General features: G+C 43.7%; 1 pseudogene; it reads right to left on the bottom strand.

Moving 5' to 3' along the window:
* Positions 1–14,720, bottom strand: part of LOC115125435 (arf-GAP with dual PH domain-containing protein 1-like) — a 52,520-nt pseudogene extending 37,800 nt beyond the window's left edge.
* Positions 14,721–15,194: the final 474 nt, after the last annotated feature.

Genomic DNA, 15,194 nt, shown 5'->3' with positions numbered 1-15,194 from the left:
TCCCTCCTCTCTCTCCCCTCTTTTCTCTCTCTCCCTCTTTCCTCTCTCTCCCTCCCCCTCTCTCTCCCTCCTCCCTCCCTCCCTCTCTCTCTCCCTCTTTCCTCTCTCTCCCTCCTCCCTCCCTCCTCTCTCTCTCCCTCTTTCCCTCTCTCTCCCTCCTCCCACCCTCCTCTCTCTCTCTCCCTCTTTCCTCTCTCTCCCTCCTCCCTCCCTCCTCTCTCTCCCCCTCTTTCCTCTCTCTCGCTCCTCCCTCCCTCCTCTCTCTCTCCCTCTTTCCTCTCTCTCCCTCCTCCCTTCCTCCTCTCTCTCTCCCTCTTTCCTCTATCTCCCTCCTCCCTCCCTCCTCTCTCTCTCCCTCTTTCCTCTCTCTCCCTCCTCCCTCCCTCCATCTCTTCAGACACAACCGTCCATGTCAAGTACTGCAATCAGCCAGACTACATAATAACCAGATGGGAGGTGTGTGTGTGTGTGTGTGTGTGTGTGTGTGTGTGTGTCCATGCTGAGTGCTGTGTGATGACTGCTGGGAAGCCCAGAGAGCTGATGGTCAAAAAGGTCAAAAATAAACATTCATCCATATTACGGCAAATTCCCAGATCAGGTTGGATTCTATCACTCCAGTGTGTGTCTGTGTGTGTGTGTGTGTGTCTGTGTGTCTGTCTGTCTGTCTGTCTGTCTGTCTGTCTGTCTGTCTGTCTGTCTGTCTGTCTGTCTGTCTGTCTGTCTGTCTGTCTGTCTGTGTGTGTGTGTGTGTGTGTGTGTGTGTGTGTGTGTGTGTGTGTGTGTGTGTGTGTAATATGTGACATTTGGCAGCAAGGAAAATGTGAAGTGTTCATTAACATTAGAGCTGGGATCATTGTACGGCTTCAGAGACAAAGAGAAGCACTCTCCCTCTTTCCTCTCTCTCCCTCCCCCCCTCTCTCTCTCCCTCCTCCCTCCCTCCTCTCTCTCCCCCTCTTTCCTCTCTCTCCCTCTTTCCTCTCTCTCCCTCCCCCTCTCTCTCCCTGCTCCCTCCCTCCTCTCTCTCTCCCTCTTTACTCTCTCTCCCTCTTTCCTCTCTCTCCCTCCCCCTCTCTCTCCCTCCTCCCTCCCTCCTCTCTCTCTCCCCCTCTTTCCTCTAACTCCCTCTTTCCTCTCTCTCCCTCCCCCTCTCTCTCCTCCTCCCTCCCTCCTCTCTCTCTCCCTCTTTCCTCTCTCTCCCTCCTCCCACCCTCCTCGCTCTCTCCCTCTTTCCTCTCTCTCCCTCCTCCCTCCCTCCCTCCTCTCTCTCTCCCTCTTTCCTCTCTCTCCCTCCTCCCTCCTCCTCTCTCTCCCCCTCTTTCCTCTCTCTCCCTCCACCCTCCCTCCTCTCTCTCTCCCTCTTTCCTCTCTCTCCCTCCTCCCACCCTCTCTCTCTCTCCCTCTTTCCTCTCTCCCTCCTCCCTCCCTCCTCTCTCTCTCCCTCTTTCCTCTGTCTCCTCTCCCTCCCTCCTCTCTCTCCCCTCTTTCCTCTCTCTCCCTCCTCCCTCCCTCCTCTCTCTCTCCTCTTTCCTCTCTCTCCCTCCTCCCTCCCCTCCTCTCTCTCTCCCTCTTTCCTCTATCTCCTCCTCCCTCCCTCCTCTCTCTCTCCCTCTTTCCTCTCTCTCCCTCCTCCCTCCCTCCATCTCTTCAGACACAACCGTCCATGTCAAGTACTGCAATCAGCCAGACTACATAATAACCAGATGGGAGTGTGTGTGTGTGTGTGTGTGTGTGTGTGTGAGTCTGTCTGTCTGTGTGTGTGTGTGTGTGTGTGTGTGTGTGTGTGTGTGTGTGTGTGTGTGTGTGTGTGTGTGTGTGTGTGTGTGTGTGTCTGTGTGTGTGTGTGTGTGTGTGTGTGTGTGTGTGTGAGTCTGTGTGAGTGTGTGTGTGTGTGTGTGTGTGTGTGTGTGTGTGTGTGTGTGTGTGTGTGTGTGTGTGTGTGTGTGTGTGTGTGTGTGAGTCTGTGTGTGTGTGTGTGTGTGTGTGTGTGTGTCCATGCTGAGTGCTGTCTGATGACTGCTGGGAAGCCCAGAGAGCTGATGGAAGGATTAGCGTTGCTGATTACTAGACGAAGACGAGACGACGGACGAGACAAGCCATCGGTCCCAGCGTGAGATAAACACTTGACAGTCAACAACACACGACACGCATTCAAACAAACCATCACACACACACAGAAAACATCAGGTATCTCTGACACTCATTAAAACATAACATAAGGATTCAAGATAGTTCCAAGATGACCTGCCACATAACAGCAGAGAATGTTTTTTGTCTAAAACCCTGGTGAAAGGGGCCAAGACACAAACCACACTGACACCTGAGACTGTTATCTCACTATTTCAGACACGCTGGTATGAATGAGTCGGGAGACAGGCGCAGGAACGCACAGGCGCAGGAATGCACAGGCGCAGGAACCATTCAGACACCTGAGACTGTTATCTCACCATTTCAGACACGCTGGTATGAATGAGTTGGGAGACAGGCGCGCAGGAACGCAGACAGGCGCAGGAATGCACAGGAGCAGGAACCATTCAGACACTGAGACTGTTATCTCACTATTTCAGCCCTGGTATGAATGAGTTGGGAGAGAGCACACAGGAAAAATATACATACCTCGGCCTAGACATCAGTGCCACAGGTAACCTCCACAAGCTGTGAACGATCTGAGAGACAAGGCAAGAAGGGCCTTCTATTCCATCAAAAGGAAAATAAACTTCGACATACCAATTATGATCTAGCTAAAAATACTTGAATCAGTTATATTGCCTTTCATGGTTGTGAGGTCTGGGGTCCGCTCAGCAACCAAGAATTCACCAAATGGGACAAACACCAAATTGAGACTCTGCATGCAAAGTTCTGCAAAAACATCCTCTGTGTACAATGTAAAACACCAAATAATGCCTGCAGAGCAGAATTAGAATGATACCCGCTAATTATCAAAATCCAGAAAAGAGCTGTTAAATTCTACAACAACCTAAAAGGAAGCGATTCCCAAACCTTCCATAACAAAGTCATCACCTACAGAGAGATGAACCTAGAGAAACACAAACACACAGAGCCCCAGGACAGCAGCACAATTAGACCCAAGGAAATCATGAGAAAACAAAAAAGATAATTACTTGACACATTGGAAAGAATTAACAAAAAAACAGAGTAAACTAGAATGCTATTTGGCCCTAAACAAAGAGAACACAGTGGCAGAATACCTGACCACTGTGACTGACCCAAACATAAGGAAAGCTTTGACTATGTACAGACTCAGTGAGCATAGCCTTGCTATTGAGAAAGGCCGCCGTAGGCAGACATGGCTCTCAAGAGAAGACCGGCTATGTGCACACTGCCCACAAAATGAGGTGGAAACTGAGCTGCACTTCCTAACCTCCTGCCCAATGTATGACCATATTAGAGACACATATTTCCCACAGATTATACAGACCAATTTTGATAAACTCCCACATCTACTGGGTGAAATTCCACAGTGTGCCATCACAGCAGCAAGATGTGTGACGTGTTACCACAAGAAAAGGGCAACCAGTGAAGAACAAACACCATTGTAAATACAACCCATATTTATGTTTATTTATTTTCCTTTTGTACTTTAACTATTTGCACATCATTACAACACTGTATATCGACATAATATTACATTTGAAATGTCGTTATTATTTTGGAACTTGTGTGAGTGTAATGTTTACTGTTCATTTTTATTGTTTATTTCACTTTTGTTTATTATCTACCTTATATAAACATTTGTTTCCCGTGCCAATAAAGCCCTTAAATTGAATAGAGAGAGAGAGAGACAGAGAGAGAGACAGAGAGAGAGAGAGAGAGAGAGAGAGAGAGAGGGAGAGAGAGAGAGAGAGAGAGAGAGAGAGAGAGAGAGAGAGAGAGAGAGAGAGAGAGACAGAGAGAGAGACAGAGAGAGAGACAGAGAGAGAGAGAGAGAGAGAGAGAGAGGGAGGGAGAGAGAGAGAGAGAGAGAGAGAGAGAGAGAGAGAGAAAGCGAGGAAATAATGAACAAGGAAACATATCCTATGACTATTCTAAAACACATGACTGAAACTCAATGATTCCTCCTCCTACACATTAAACATCACAGGAAATCAACCTGATCTTATTATGGAACATATTACAATGTGCACTTCATCCTAATGTCTTTCTAAGGGATTGATCATGATAGAGAATAGACAGTGTGTGTGTGTGTGTGTGTGTGTGTGTGTGTGTGTGTGTGTGCGTGTGCGTGTGTGTGTGTGTTCCTTTCAGTATCCTGCCCTAGCCAGCGCCTCTTTGCCATGAGTCCCCAAAAATATCCCCCTCATCACAATGTCATTATTACAATGGTCCCGTTGCCATGGTCACCACACACACACACACACACACGCACACAAGCGCACAGGCACACTTACTGGCAGTCTTTGTGGGTAGGTTTGTAGTAGTAGACAGGAACAAACGCCTCATATTTCTGCTTCATCAATTCGTTCCCATTCTCCGCCATGAACTGTAACACACACCCACCCACACACACAGAGAAAGAGAGAAGTTGAGAGAGACAGAACAGACGGGCGGATGAGTCATGATTGCATGTGTACCACGTATTAGCCACTAAACACAGACAATTCCTTCCAATGGATTGTTTTGAATGTGAAATAGCACAACCATTCATTTCCTACAGGATAATGTCCTATTCTTCAGGATGGACGGGACAAACGCCTGTCTGAAATAATTTCATATTCATATCAGGTTCATCACGGAGTTATGACTCAGTCATAAATGTGTAGTCATGGATTCAGACCTGGGTTCAAAAACTATTTCAAATCTTTCAAGTAGTTTGAGCGTCAGCTCTAGCCTGCCTGGATTGACAGATGGGCGGGGTTTGCCATTTTGGGACGACTCTGTCGGTCTGTCAAGCCAGGCAAGCTCAATCAAGCACAGATGAAGCATTTGAAATGATTTAAAAATACCAATGAACCCAGAGCCGATTGGATTTGAAGAAATGTACGTTAGCGAATATTGCGATTTGGGTCATTTTGAGGAGCAGCTCACCTTCACTTCCTGGTCTTCCCAGCGGGAGAGGCTGAGGGATTTGACCTTCATTCCGATGTCGGGAATATTCCTGTGGATCCCGGAACATTGAACACAGATGAACACTCCTAAGGAACAGGAGCCCCAACTAGGATCTGATGGAGGGATGGATGGAGGAAAGGAGGGAGAGAGAGAGAGGAAGAACAGAGAACAGAGAGAGGTATGTGGTTTCATTGGGAGTTTGTGGTACTAGATCAAATGGAATACCTTTAGAAAAACCGACATTTCACATTGGAAAAACTTGGAATGCTTGCTTTGACCTTTGTCCTCTTGAGCAAAAGGAGCAGATTCTCTGTAAAGATCCAATGATAAGGTGTATAGGACATACAACAACATACCACACTACAACTCAGTACAAAGTGCTGGACCACATACCTTCAGAGCAGACATGAAGGCAGTCAGGGAAGAGAAACCTTCCTTTTGATTTAACATTTGTACTGAATGTCTCCCATCTCCCTCGATTGGCTCATACTTGTGTTTACTTTAGCTTGACCACACCCATCTTACCTACATGACACAGCCTGGTGCAGGGCCAGCTACCAACCCACGGAGTGTGTGTGTGTGTGTGTGTGTGTGTGTGTGTGTGTGTGTGTGTGTGTATCTTTAACCTACTACACCGTTGTATCCCCTATGACAAAGTCAGCGTAGGCCACAGAAACCCTGCGTTGGTCTACATTGCGGTAGACCTACAGGTCTGTTCTGTTGGAAGTGACCCGGTAGCCTACAGTAGTGTTAACCTACAGTCTTACTGTTGTTCCATTTCATATCCTACTTTCTTTCATTCTGATAATCACATGATGATGTCTACAGCGCTGAGTCGGCCTCATTTCAGACTGCGGGGGAATCAAATTCAAAAAAGATTTGAATGCTACTTCTAAATGCATGTTATTGCCCCGTGTATTGGGACCTTTGGGTACTAAACTGGCCTATTCCCCATACATAAATGACATTTTGTGAGTGACTTCACGAGTGACTTGGCAGATGCCAATATTAACGTGTGAGTGTAGTCAGTGCATGTCTTGTCCAGGGACTACTGCAGTATCCAGCATCTGCCCAGCATTCTTCTGTCCTCATGCCATCAGACTGCCACATAACTAACACAATGGCTACACAGACCATCTATGTTGTCCTTTGTTGTTATTTATGTACTGTCTCTAAGCCTCACAGAGCCCTACACACTACACACACTGTCGCTCCAACACACACACCTCACAGAGCCCTACACACTACACACACTGTCGCTCCAACACACACACCTCACAGAGCCCTACACACTACACACACTGTCGCTCCAACACACACACCTCACAGAGCCCTACACACTACACACACTGTCGCTCCAACACACACACCTCACAGAGCCCTACACACTACACACACTGTCGCTCCAACACACACACCTCACAGAGCCCTACACACTACACACACTGACGCTCCAACACACACACCTCACAGAGCCCTACACACTACACACACACAACCTTTACTAAGGACATGCCACTGGCCTGAGTAAAGCCAGAGTTTCTATGTATGTGGATGACTCAACACTACACACACTGACGCTCCAACACACACACAACCTTTACTAAGGACATGCCACTGACTTTGAGTAAAGCCAGAGTTTCTATGTATGTGGATGACTCAACACTACACACACTGATGCTCCAACACACACACAACTTTTACTAAGGACATGCCACTGACTTTGAGTTAAGCCAGAGTGTCTATGTATGTAGATGACTCAACACTACACACACTGATGCTCCAACACACACACAACTTTTACTAAGGACATGCCACTGACTTTGAGTTAAGCCAGAGTTTCTATGTATGTGGATGACTCAACACTATTGATGTCAGCTACTACAGAGAGTGAAATCACTGCAACACTTAATGAAGAGCTGCGGTTTGTTTCAGAATGGGTGGCAGGGAATAAGTCAGTCCTAAATATTTAAAAACTAAAAGCATTGTATGTGGGACAAATTATTCACTAAACAATAAACCTCAACTAAATCTGGTTGTGGAAAGTTGAGGTGACTAAAATGCTTGGAGTAACACTGGGTTGTAAAACTGTCATGGTCAAAACATGTTGATACAACAGTAGCTAAGATGGGGAGAAGTCTGTCCATAGTAAAGCACTGGTCTACCTTCTTAACAACACTATCAACAAGGCAGGTCCTACAGGCTCTAGTTTTGTCGCACCTTGACTACAGTTAAGTAGTGTTGTCAACTTGCAATTGGCTCAGAACAGGGCAGCACGGCTGGGCCTTGGATGTACACAGAGCAGAGGTCAACCGATTATGATTTTTCAACGCCGATACCTATTATTGGAGAACCCAAAAAAAAGACGATACCGATTAATCGGTTGATTTATATATATATGTTTGTAATAATGACAATTACAACAATACTGCATGAACACTTTTATTTTAACTTAATATAATACATCAATACAATCAATTTAGTCTCAAATAAGTAATGAAACATGTTCAATTCGGTTTAAATTATGCAAAAACAAAGTGTTGGAGAAAAAAGTACAAGTGCAATATTTACCATGTAAAAAAGCTAAGGTTTAAGTTCCTTGCTCAGAACATGAGAACATATGAAAGCTGGTGGTTCCTTTTAACATGAGTCTTCAATATTCCCAGGTAAGAAGTTTTAGGTTGTAGTTATTATAGGAATTATAGGACTATTTCTCTCTATACCATTTATATTTCATTAACCTTTGACTATTGGATGTTCTTATAGGCACTATAGTATTGCCAGCCTAATCTCAGGAGTTGATAGGCTTGAAGTCATAAACAGCGCAATGCTTGAAGCACAGAGAAGAGCTGCTGGCAAAACACATGAAAGTGCTGTTTGAATGAATGCTTACGAGCCTGCTGCTGCCTACCACCACTCAGTCAGACTGCTCTATCAAATCATATACTTAATTATAACATAACACACAGAAATACGAGCCTGCTGCTGCCTACCACCGCTCAGTCAGACTGCTCTATCAAATCATAGACTTAATTATAACATAACACACAGAAATACGAGCCTGCTGCTGCCTACCACCGCTCAGTCAGACTGCTCTATCAAATCATAGACTTAATTATAACATAACACACAGAAATACGAGCCTGCTGCTGCCTACCACCGCTCAGTCAGACTGCTCTATCAAATCATAGACTTAATTATAACATAACACACAGAAATACGAGCCTGCTGCTGCCTACCACCGCTCAGTCAGACTGCTCTATCAAATCATATACTTAATTATAATATAATAAACACACAGAAATACGAGCCTGCTGCTGCCTACCACCACTCAGTCAGACTGCTCTATCAAATCATAGACTTAATTATAACATAACACACAGAAATACGAGCCTGCTGCTGCCTACCACCGCTCAGTCAGACTGCTCTATCAAATCATAGACTTAATTATAACATAACACACAGAAATACGAGCCTGCTGCTGCCTACCACCGCTCAGTCAGACTGCTCTATCAAATCATATACTTAATTATAATATAATAAACACACAGAAATACGAGCCTGCTGCTGCCTACCACCGCTCAGTCAGACTGCTCTATCAAATCATATACTTAATTATAACATAACACACAGAAATACGAGCCTGCTGCTGCCTACCACCGCTCAGTCAGACTGCTCTATCAAATCATATACTTAATTATAATATAATAAACACACAGAAATACGAGCCTGCTGCTGCCTACCACCGCTCAGTCAGACTGCTCTATCAAATCATAGACTTAATTATAATATAATAAACACACAGAAATACGAGCCTGCTGCTGCCTACCACCGCTCAGTCAGACTGCTCTATCAAATCATAGACTTAATTATAACATAACACACAGAAATACGAGCCTGCTGCTGCCTACCACCGCTCAGTCAGACTGCTCTATCAAATCATAGACTTAATTATAATATAATAAACACACAGAAATACGAGCCTGCTGCTGCCTACCACCACTCAGTCAGACTGCTCTATCAAATCATAGACTTAATTATAATATAATAAACACACAGAAATACGAGCCTGCTGCTGCCTACCACCGCTCAGTCAGACTGCTCTATCAAATCATAGACTTAATTATAATATAATAAACACACAGAAATACGAGCCTGCTGCTGCCTACCACCACTCAGTCAGACTGCTCTATCAAATCATAGACTTAATTATAACATAACACACAGAAATACGAGCCTTAGGTCATTAGTATGGTAAAATCCGTAAACTATCATTTCGAAAACAAAATGTTTATTGTTTCAGTGAAATACGGAACCGTTCCGTATTTTATCTAACGGGTGGCATCCTCAGTCTAAATATTGCTGTTACATTGCACAACCTTCAATGTTATGTCATAATTATGTAAAATACTGGCAAATGAATTATGGTCTTTGTTAAGAATAAATGGTCTTCACACAGTTCGCAATGAGCCAGGCAGCCCAAACTGCTGCATATACCCTGACTCTGCTTGCACAGAACGCAAGAGAAGTGACATAATTTCCTAGTTATAAGAAATTCCTGTTAGCAGGCAATATTAGCTAAATATGCAGGTTTAAAATGATATACTTGTGTATTGATTTTAAAGAAAGGCATTGATGTTTATGGTTGGGTACAATGGTGCAACGACAGTGCCTTTTTCGCGAATGCGCTTGTTATATCATCACCCGTTCAGCGAAGTAGGCTGTGATTCAATGATGAATTAACAGGCACCGCATCGATTATATGCAACACAGGACAAGCTAGATAAACTAGTAATATCATCACCCATCTGTAGTTAACTAGTGATTATGTGAAGATTGATTGTTTTTTATAAGATAAGTTTAATACTAGCTAGCAACTTACCTTGGCTCCTTACTGCACTCGCATAACAGGTAGTCAGCCTGCCACACAGTCTCCTCGTGGAATGCAATGTAATCAGCCATAAACGGTGTCCAAAAATGCCGATTACCGATTGTTATGAAAACATTGAAATTGGCCCCAATTAATCGGCCATTCCGATTAATCGGTCAACCTCTAACACAGAGAGCTAATATTAATAATATGCATGTCAATCTCTACTGGCTGAAAGTGGGGGAGAGATTGACTTCATCACTACTTGTATTTATGAGAGGTATTGACATGCTGAATACACCGAGCTGTCTGTCTAAAGTACTGGCACACAGCTCGGACACCCATGCATACCCCACAAGACATGCCACCAGAGGTCTCTTCACAGTCCCCAAGTCCAGAACAGACTATGGGAGGCACACAGTGCTACATAGAGCCATGACTACATGGAACTCTATTCCACATCAGGTAACTGATGCAGTAAAATGTGATTTAAAAACAGATGAAAAAGAATCCACCTTATGGAACAGCGAAGCAACAGAAACATTATCACAGACACACACACACACACACACACACACACACACACACACACACACACACGATAACATACACACTATACATACACATTGATTCAGTAATGTAGATATGTGGTAGTGGTGGAGTAGGGGCCTGAGGGCACACAGTGTGTTGTGAAATCTGTGAATATATTGTAATGTTTTTAAAATGGCATAAACAGCCTTCATTTTTCTGGACCCCAGGAAGAGTAGCTGCTGCTTGGTCAGCAGCTAATGGGGATCCACAATAAATACAAATACACTCCCTCCATCATTTACTCACACACACACATAACATATACACACAACATATACACACACACACACATAACATATACACACAACATATACACACACACACACATAACATATACACACACACACACACACATATACACATAACATATACACACAACATATACACACACACACACATAACATATACACACACACACACACACACACACATAACATATACACACACACACACACACACACATAACATATACACACACACACATAACATATACACACACACACACACACATAACATATACACACATTTATAAACTACACACACCCACTCATATCTACCTCTATAGATCCAGTATCCCTGTACATTATAATATGGTACTGACCCTGTATATAGTATGTTTACCCCTATACATATCTACCTCTATAGATCCAGTATCCCTGTACATTATAATATGGTACTGACCCTGTATATAGTATGTTTACCTCTATACATATCTACCTCTATAGATCCAGTATCCCTGTACATTATAATATGGTACTGGTACTGACCCTGTATATAGTATGTTTACCCCTACACATATCTACCTCTATAGATCCAGTATCCCTGTACATTATAATATGGTACTGACCCTGTATATAGTATGTTTACCCCTATACATATCTACCTCTATAGATCCAGTATCCCTGTACATTATAATATGGTACTGACCCTGTATATAGTATGTTTACCCCTATACATATCTACCTCTATAGATCCAGTATCCCTGTACATTATAATATGGTACTGACCCTGTATATAGTATGTTTACCCCTATACATATCTACCTCTATAGATCCAGTATCCCTGTACATTATAATATGGTACTGACCCTGTATATAGTATGTTTACCCTATACATATCTACCTCTATAGATCCAGTATCCCTGTACATTATAATATGGAACTGACCCTGTATATAGTATGTTTACCCCTATACATATCTACCTCTATAGATCCAGTATCCCTACATTTACATTTAAGTCATTTAGCAGACGCTCTTATCCAGAGCGACTTACAAATTGGTGCATTCACCTTATGACATCCAGTGGAACAGTAGTGCATCTAAATCTTTTAAGGGGGGGGGTGAGAGGGATTACTTTATCCTATCCTAGGTATTCCTTAAAGAGGTGGGGTTTCAGGTGTCTCCGGAAGATCCAGTATCCCTGTACATTATAATATGGTACTGGAACTGACCCTGTATATAGTATGTTTACCCCTATGTACTGACTCTGTATATAGTATGTTTACCCCTATGTACTGACCCTGCATATAGTATGTTTACCCCTATGTACTGACCCTGTATATAGTATGTTTACCCCTATGTACTGACCCTGTATATAGTATGTTTACCCCTATGTACTGACCCTGTATATAGTATGTTTACCCCTATGTACTGACCCTGTATATAGTATGTTTACCCCTATGTACTGACTCTGGATATAGTATGTTTACCCCTATGTACTGACCCTGCATATAGTATGTTTACCCCTATGTACTGACCCTGTATATAGTATGTTTACCCCTATGTACTGACCCTGTATATAGTATGTTTACCCCTATGTACTGACTCTGGATATAGCATTCTTACCGCTATAGTATCTATACATACATATTTTGCCTCCTGCCTTTGACAAAGTGGGCACTGCTTATCACAGATAGGCATCAGCGATCACCTAAAAAGCCCATAATTATGCCATTGGTTGGCATATGTCATTGTTTTTGGGCAGAATTATGTGAGGTCTTATGTGTTGTTGGAGGTGGGTCTTGGTCAGTTTAGCTCAGAAAAGCCACCCTCGCTAATCGCCATGTATAGGCGACCACCTAATCCTGCCTAATGAGCGGGCCGGTGTTGTACCGAAAATCTCCCCCCCTTCTCGTTCTTCATTGCTGCGTCTTGCTAGTTGAGTTTTCTGCTTTTCACTCCATTGTTAGTTTAGCCTACATTTCACTGATCTTAGTAGCAGAAAGCATTTTCGTCTGCAGTTTTCGGGTTTGGCTATTTGTTTCAAGTGTATGTGGCGGTTCTAGCTTGTATGGCGCCCTGGGAGACCTCCCCGTTCAGCGCCCGCCCGCACCCCGGGGCGGCAAGACGCCGCTCTACTCACTCCTCTATGTTTAATATAACACACATATATCAATGATTCATTTCGGTTGCCTATCCTGACGTGAAGTTTATTCTATAGAAGTATTTGACTCTGATGTGTGCCACCGAAAGTATTTGACTCTAACCACAAAATTAAAGAAAATACAAGGGGGGGGGGGGGGGGTTCTGGCAGGGGGGAGATTTTTGGCACAACACCTGTTCAGCTCCTAACATTAACCCCTAACAAATAGAGCTAGCTAACATTAGCCACAACAAATTGGAATTCGTAACATGTCATACGTTTAGAAAATTCGTAAAATATTGTACGAATTGCATTTCAGAACATATTGTACGAATTACAATGCGTAACATACCATACGAAATGGAGACGGACATCCACAAATGGATACGAAACATAACATATCTAAATGGTGTTTCGGATTTAAGTACAGAATAATACGAAATGCTCTGAGACCACGTTGCAGACGGAAGCCCACATAAATACATACTTTTGGAAACAACGTCCTTACATTTCTGAACCAACGTCTCGTGTAAGGCCAGATTCTGGTTCACCGTTAGGTTACAAATGAAAAGTCGATTTAAAATGCAACTAGACCTATTCTGCTCCTAACATTCCCAGAGCAACTCAAATAGACCTAAAATAGGCTAAAGGTATTTTTCTACCTATACATGTCAGGACCTGTTGCATGCCAACTCCCACCCCTCTCATCTAGAACGTCTAGGCTAGAAGGTTCTTTGCAGCAAAGTTATAACATCAGCATCACATTTCAACTTACCAGGCGCACCACAGTCTGCGCACGCGTCGTTCCCTGGCTTTTGAATGATCTCTTTCAAGAGACGAGAAACTCTCGTTCCCAGGCATTTCCAATCCTTTAAACACTTTAGACACGAGAGGATGAGGTATGCCAGGCTCTCAGGCTGAACTGAAAGAAGAAGAAAAATAAACTTCCACTCAAATCGATTCTTCCGTTCGGTCCATTCAGTGAAACACTTGCATGGTTCTCACCGCCCAACCTGAGTTCTGTGCGAACTCCTGTCCTTGATTAAAAAAAGGATTTGTCACAACTTGTTGTTGGTTGAGCCTCTCTCTCTGACACCTTTCAGGGAGGGTGTGTGTGAGGGGAGGGAGCCAGACCTACACTCGGAAGTGAACTGCTGGTTTTGTTCAGACTTGCTGTTCCGCATAATTGTAGGGTGCTCAATCAGATAACAAAATTACTGTTCTCTAAAGGTTGTAGTACCATATTCCACCGCTAGATGGGAGCAGTCCACCAGCAAGGAGAAGTCAGCGCATAGCTCAGTAGCGCTCCAAGGAAACCAAATAATGTTGAGTGTGTGTGGATGTGTTGCCCTTTTAAGTCGCTGTTTCGTATTGAGTGTAGGCTATTGCAGGACCTTGTACTCTCTATTGCTCCTCTGACCTGTCCTTGCACCCTATCGATCGAAAAGTGTGGTCAGAAGGTGGGGGGGCTCTCCATGGTGCTGAATCAAGCGTGATGGAATCCCAGGACACAGTGTTGGAGAAGCTACTCTGAAAATACAATTACCAAGCAACAAAATAGGCTACTTCCCACTGGAAAAGGTTAAGATTCACTAAATCTACCCTTAATAACAAAATATGACATACTTATCTTAAGTTACTTTGAAAAAGTAGTTTACATCCAAACTACTTCTTGAAAAATTGTCATATCTAAATCTGAAATGTCATAGATTACAAATTGCAAGAACAAATCCCTCTGGGGTCAAATGTTCCCATAATCTATTAAACACAAAAACTGTTCTTAGGCAGGTCTTATGCTGAAACATAAACAACATTATTCCCTACCTCACACATATTTTATGTTTGCACCTCTGGGGTTTGTGGTATATGGCCAATATCTGCCTTGTGTCGTGGGTAAGAACAGCCCTTAGCAGTGGTTGTTGCTTAATTAACTACTGAAAACACTACTTAGATTTGAATTTAGTTCAACTACCACCAAGCTATTACCAAATGTAGTTACTAGTTGAACAACATGTAGTTGACTTCTCCCCAAGAGCCATGGCTCACATAGCCATCTGCCCCACCATCTTCCCCCAAGAGCACATAGCCATCTGCCCCACCATCTTCCCCCAAGAGCCATGGCTCACCATAGCCATCCACCATCCCCACCATCTTCCCCCAAGAGCACATAGCCATCTGCCCCACCATCTTCCCCCAAGAGCACATAGCCATCTGCCCCACCATCTCCCCCCAAGAGCACATAGCCATCTGCCCCACCATCTTCCCCCAAGAGCACATAGCCATCTGCCCCACCATCTTCCCCCAAGA

This window comes from Oncorhynchus nerka, linkage group LG15, assembly GCF_034236695.1.
Source record: "Oncorhynchus nerka isolate Pitt River linkage group LG15, Oner_Uvic_2.0, whole genome shotgun sequence".
NCBI classification, from domain to species: domain Eukaryota; kingdom Metazoa; phylum Chordata; class Actinopteri; order Salmoniformes; family Salmonidae; genus Oncorhynchus; species Oncorhynchus nerka.
This window is presented reverse-complemented; position numbering and strand designations above follow the sequence as displayed.